Source organism: Haliaeetus albicilla, chromosome 18, assembly GCF_947461875.1.
Source record: "Haliaeetus albicilla chromosome 18, bHalAlb1.1, whole genome shotgun sequence".
NCBI classification, from domain to species: Eukaryota; Metazoa; Chordata; class Aves; order Accipitriformes; family Accipitridae; genus Haliaeetus; species Haliaeetus albicilla.
Window position 1 is genome coordinate 30,027,764 of NC_091500.1, and position 6,034 is coordinate 30,033,797.

Sequence of the window (6,034 nt, forward strand, 5' to 3'; positions counted from 1 at the left end):
TCCAGGGAGCCCTGTTATTTAGCTGCTTTCCATGAGATTTATTAGACAGCGGATTGACAGTCTCCCAGGAAGATGAAGCACTGCTCCCACATGAGCCCAGCACCAGCCCATGCGTGGATGGTGGCTCTGCGTGTTGCACATGGATGGATGTAGCAGGTGAAGCTCCCTGTGCTGCTGCATGGTTCGATCCCTCTTGCCACTGCTTACCTTCATTTCTAGGTTGGAAGAAATTTTTTTTTTTTTTTTTTTTTTTTTTTTGCAAGACCCAGAGTGGCTGCAACGTTCTGGGAGCTGGCAAGGAGATCTGGGAAGCCTGGCAGTATCATGAGACTGGTAGTTATTTGTTACCTGATGCACATCAGCTCATGCCACCCCTTCCTCCGCTAATTTGATTAGGTGTAAAACCCTCCCGAAGCCTCTGCTAACACCCCCAGACCAAGGCTGGAGGCTCCTCCATGCCAGGCAACACCTAAGCCTGACAACTCCTACCCTGGAGAGCCCAGACACTCCCAGCCTGCAAACAACATCTCACTGCAATGAAGCATTCAGAGGAGGGTCCGGCTGTGTGACAACCAAAAGAGCTACAAAAACTACTTTCAAGAAGGTCAGAGAGACTTAAAAAAAAAAAAATCCCTCTAAGGAACAGGATGCTAATTGCATTCCTTGTGAGGAATCAGGCACTTATACGCTCCCTAAACACTTTGTGGTATGGGAGTGAGCAAGCCTGGGGACACACTGAACTCAATTACAGCCACCAGCGCTCCCCAGTAATGCGGTTAGGAGCAGACATCTGCGCAGCCATGTCCCTGGCAGCAAAGCTAAAAAAAAAAAAAGTGTTGACAGAGCAAGATCAGGTCTGCTCTCAGCCTGGCAGGGCTCTCACCAGCCCGCACTGTGACCCTGCACCTCCAGCATTACGGGGCATCTTTGCCATCACATCCAGAATCTGGGAAACCAGAAGGAAGGAGAGGGGATGCACGGGCCAGTCCCCAAATACTCGGGTTTGGGTTTCCAGGGTCATCAACACAGCAACACTACCCTTCCCAACTCTTTTGTGAAGGATGATTGCTCTCCAAAGGTGTCGGAGCAACATCAGGAGCACCTGCAGGCACACAGGAGCTGCAGAGCGTGCAACCCACTGGGTAGGCTGCAAAACACATCCCGCCACCCACATCCAAAGGCACAGCAACAAGTCCTCAAGCAAACACGTGTGCAAGGCAGGTCTAAGGACGGTGAACGTGCTTCCTCTCGCCTGCTGCAAGACTGGAGCCGGGGGCTGGAGTCCAGGCACAAATTGCATCAACCCTGGATGGGAAACGCAGGAGAAGCCTGTTCAACAACCTGGGAAAGGGGCCAAGGGAGCCGGTGTACGGCAGGGACAAGGGCTGGCCAGAGATGAGCATCACAGTGCCTCTCAACAGCATGGAGAGGCAGAAGAAAAAACACCTGGCCATTTACAAGCTCTTCTACCACATAAGCCGAGGATCTTTATAGGATCTCACATTGCAATTAGGCAACAAATCCTTACATGTGCAGGTAAAAAGCAGAAAATATTTCTAGGTGCCATTGCCCTGACTGGAAGGAATGAAGTAAACAGATTTCCAGATTATGGCTCGGGCACCGCATCAAAAATACCTCCAACCTGACTCCTCACTGGCACGACGCTTTGTCATTTAAGCCACAAAAATTAGACAGAGTGCACGCTGCAGCAACCCATCTGGATCTGTGAGCCAAGGGGGACCCCACCAGCACTGCGTTAGTGGCAGCTGGATCGCTTTAATGTGGGATTTTTATGCGAGCAATGTGTCCTTTCTCAAACTCCCCTTCAACAAATAAATGAAAGCAACTTTTCACACGGCTGCAACTTTGACACAGGCTGGCAGAGCTTCCCTCTTTGCACCTTCCCTGTATCGCGGCTTTTCAGCACAAGCCGGTACCTATTGATGCCATCTGGACTGGCTGTGGGAAGGCAGAAAGGGGCTGTTTGGCTTCAGCCTGTCTCAGGCTCTGCCCTCGTTCCCAACCGATGAGCCTCATCCAAGCACGCATCCTCTCTGGACCAACTTGATGCAAGAGTTTACAGACGCAGAGCCAGGTCTCGAGACTGTCTGCCAACTGGGATGAGCAAGCCCGGCACACCCCACCTGCAGCAGAGGCCATCGGCTGCCGATAAGAGCAATAACAGAGGAGAGCTCAGTTACAGCATCGCAGGAGTGCCCAAAGACCCCCCTGTCCCTGCCCTGAGGAGCGAACACAGCAGAAGAGGCAAGAGCCAGCCCGAAACAAAGTGAGTTTCAATGCTGGTGAAGGACCTGTGAGCACCATGGCATGGGAACTGGAAACACATACTGGGAAGGGTGGAGCATCCTCTGGCATTGAGTCACGGGCTGCCATTGGGCTCCATCAGACTTTTGGGCTTCCTGAGCAGTCTTTTCCATAGAGACCTCCTGACCTGGGGCTTTTCCTCCTTGTTTGAAACCCCCTCTCTAATTATTTAATGAGCTCATAATGCCTGTGATCACTAATCATGAAAAAGCAAGGCCCTAAATTGCTTGTAGCATCACATGGAGTAAAGGAGCTGCTGCATTTTAACACTTCACATCTGCAACACTAATTCATTTAGAGATTCAGAGCCCAAAAGCATTTCTAGGGTAAAGCTAATCAAAACAAGCTTTTAGATAGGAGAACAGTTTCAGCAAAGCATTGCTCTCATGGACTTGGATTTCAAAGAAAGCATTGAGTAATGATTCACAACATGACATCATGCAAAGCAGCCTCAAAAACATCACACACTTAAGTATACACATCTACCAGCTACATCAATTGCAGTGGTAGGAATTTTCATTTTCTTGGACAAAGATCCAAAACTACTCAATCAGACCTAAAAAAAAAAAACCAACCTATTCCTACAGACTGGCCATTTCAACCCCACTGCCACCTCCAGTTTGAGCTGGTGCAGGAACAGCAATGGCTCTTCTCCCTTTGCAGGTCTGAGTGGGCCCAAACTGGGGAGCACTGGTGACCCCAGAGTCAGGGTCCAAGCAGCCCCATGGTCCCCCTGGAGGAGGGGGGGGGGGTGTCAGGGCAGCTGGGAACCCTTCCCATTAGCATGTAGCAGGGCTCTGTCTGGCCAGACCAGGACTGGTTTCCAGGAATGGGCTAAACAATTCTATTTCCCCTGTTGTGGGAAATCATGACTGCTTTCAGGTAGAACAGGAAAGGAGGAGACTTCTCCCGGCTTCGTCCAAGCCCTCCCTACCCTCTCCCCCATTCAGCACCCGAACCACGGGGGCTGCCTGCCCCATCCCCAAGAGATGCCTCTTAAAGAGAAGATGCCCTTGATGTGGGGGAGAGGCAATTTGCAGCGGCTCTAGCTGCTCCAGAGATAAAAAACAGGAAAATAAGGAGAGGGAAGGGTGAAAGTTTGCCAACCGATAGAGCAAACAGCAGGGCAGATCAAACGTACCCATGCTAGGGCAGCACACCCCAGGAACAGGAGAGCAGGGAGCAGGAAGTCAGAGGAGAAAAAAAACAAGCCCAGCAGCTTCTGAGCTCCCAGCCCTCACAAAGCCAAGCTCAGACATGGAAGAGATGGCAGCCCCACATGTTGGATGAGACCAGCCATGGTATTGGGGCTCCACAGATGCCACTATTCTCTCCATCACACAACCACAGCAATATTCCTTGTTCACTCGATCCTCCTATGAGCTGGCACTTCAAACAAGTTGTATTTAATCATTCGATTGACGTACCCCATGTCTTGAACGAGAAGGGGCACCACCATAGACTACTGCCTCCCAGCTCGATCTGCACATATTGCAGGGGGAAGAAACCTAACCATGCGGGCACATCCGCGCAGACACATCCTTTGCAAGGGATGCCTCTCCCCCCAGCAAGGATCCCCTGCCCACAGGCACTGTGTTCCCTCCCTTTTTGTCAAAGCAAGCAGCACTGCCTGGGACTTTGCCTCTGAGTCTGCAAGCCGTGAAGAGCAAAACCCCTTTCCCCAATGCATTAGGCTTGAACAGCCACCTAAAAAAGTAGCTAGGCATCTCCTGGAGCAGGGAGACCACCGTGCCTGCAGTGTGCGAGCTGTCGAGTGCCTCATTTCCTGAGCGGTGCCGCAGGAGGATGTTAGTCATGAACAAGAAGCGAGGGCAGTCACCGAACCCACGCCTCATGGGCTAGAAAGCTTGGGTAAGACGACAAAAAACCCCCACACATTGGATCCACGCAATGGAAGTCGTGTTGGTTTTCTTTCACTCGGAAGCTGCTGCATGTGTTTATGATTTGTTTAAGGAAAAAAGCAGCTGTAAGATATTAAACTGGATTATCTCAATAATAGTTTAGGTGCTAGTATAGTGCTGTATTTACAACCAGAATTTAAAATTCTGGCACAACTGCCCGTCTGCACTACCTAAAACGTGGTCCCTTGATTACTGCCAAATCCACTTACACTGCACCCAGAACAAGACAGAGCCATTTTAGTCTTATTCTGCTAGAAAAAACCTGCAAGACACCAGGTTTTCCCAACTTATCATCCCCACCACTTCACTGCATGCTCTGAAAGTGCACGTGGACCTTACTCTAGACCTAGCCCAGCAGCAAAAAACACAATGCCTCATCAGCTTAGCTGATGTGAGGCTTGACATAAGCACTTTTCAGGTCTCCAGCACAGCTGGGTTAGCCTAAAACTTCCACAGTAGCAGCCTACACCAGGCTGCGATCCCAGTGAGCACCTCTGCCCAAGATAGAGAGCCCAGGAAAGATGCAGTCTGCGTGACAGACTGGTTCATGCGATGAGTTTCAGTCATTACAGCTTTTTCCATAGTACCTGCATCACTACACCCAAGGCCACTGCAACACCCACAAGGGTGGAGATGGTCAACACCGCTGCAGCTGAGGGGTTTGGTCTGTGTGTGTCTGTCCCCAGATGCTCCCGTTTGTCAAAACTAGTCCACAGACACGGAAAACGTGTGGCATGTTCACACTTGCACGTCAGCCAAGCAGTTACTACAGGCTCCTTCCCACTGCAGATCGAAGCATGCAACGCTGATTGCGCTGCAGCTGGTTTGGCACCAGTGTGGAAACCCAGTTTTACCTGACTTTTGTGATTGAGGGGCTGAAGCAGATGCTGGAAGACAATCATTCAGCTTTGAAGTTACCAGGAAAGTAGGTGCACAAGTGCCAGTTCGCAGGAAGGATTCAGCCCATCCAACTTCCCTTCTGACTCACCAAAACAGCCTGCAAGGCACTCTGCCCAGATTCAGAGGAAAAGCCTGCTCCTGACTGCACCTCAGGCACATCCAACCAGCCTCCTTGCAAGACACCCCGAGCTCCCGTCCCTGCAAAGCTACAGCAGGTCTGCTTACAGAGCGGCTAAAGGAGGCTGCCGAGACCACCGCGCTTGCTTCTCTGGGAGATGCTGCTTAAGGCAAGACAGCTATCAGCCAGCATAGTCCCTACCCTCAGTGTTCATTAGCTCAGGAGAAAAAAAAAGAGGGACAAAGTACAGAAAAGAGTTAGTCCCACTAAGAGGGGTTTTTTTGCTGTCTTTTATGACTTACCACAGGCTAGGGAAGCAGAGAAAAGTCACGCTTAGCCTGATCCTCAACTGCTGGACATCCTGTTTGACTGTCCTAAGGCGTTCAAGAACTGCAGAATAAAACTAGCTATGGGAAGCTATCAACAACAGCAACAACAACAACAAAAATCAAAGGGAAAGAAAAACCAAGTCTGGAGCTACCAAAGGCACCTCATGATGAGCTGAGGCCAGTGCAGGGCTTTGCTGCTGAGCCATAAGCAGCAGAGCTTTGTTTGCTTTTCAGATGGATGCAGTGAACAAACACGTTTACCAGCACAGCCTCTCTCCCTACAGCACCACAGCCAGTACAGCTGGCGCTTACTTTGCCCACTATGGTTTTATTGAAACGTGAAGATGACGACCTCCACGTGCAGGGTCTGTCCCCTCAGCCAGAGGATGCAGAAGCAGCGTTGCCCGATCAAGCACTTGCTCACCCTGGGCTCCTGGATG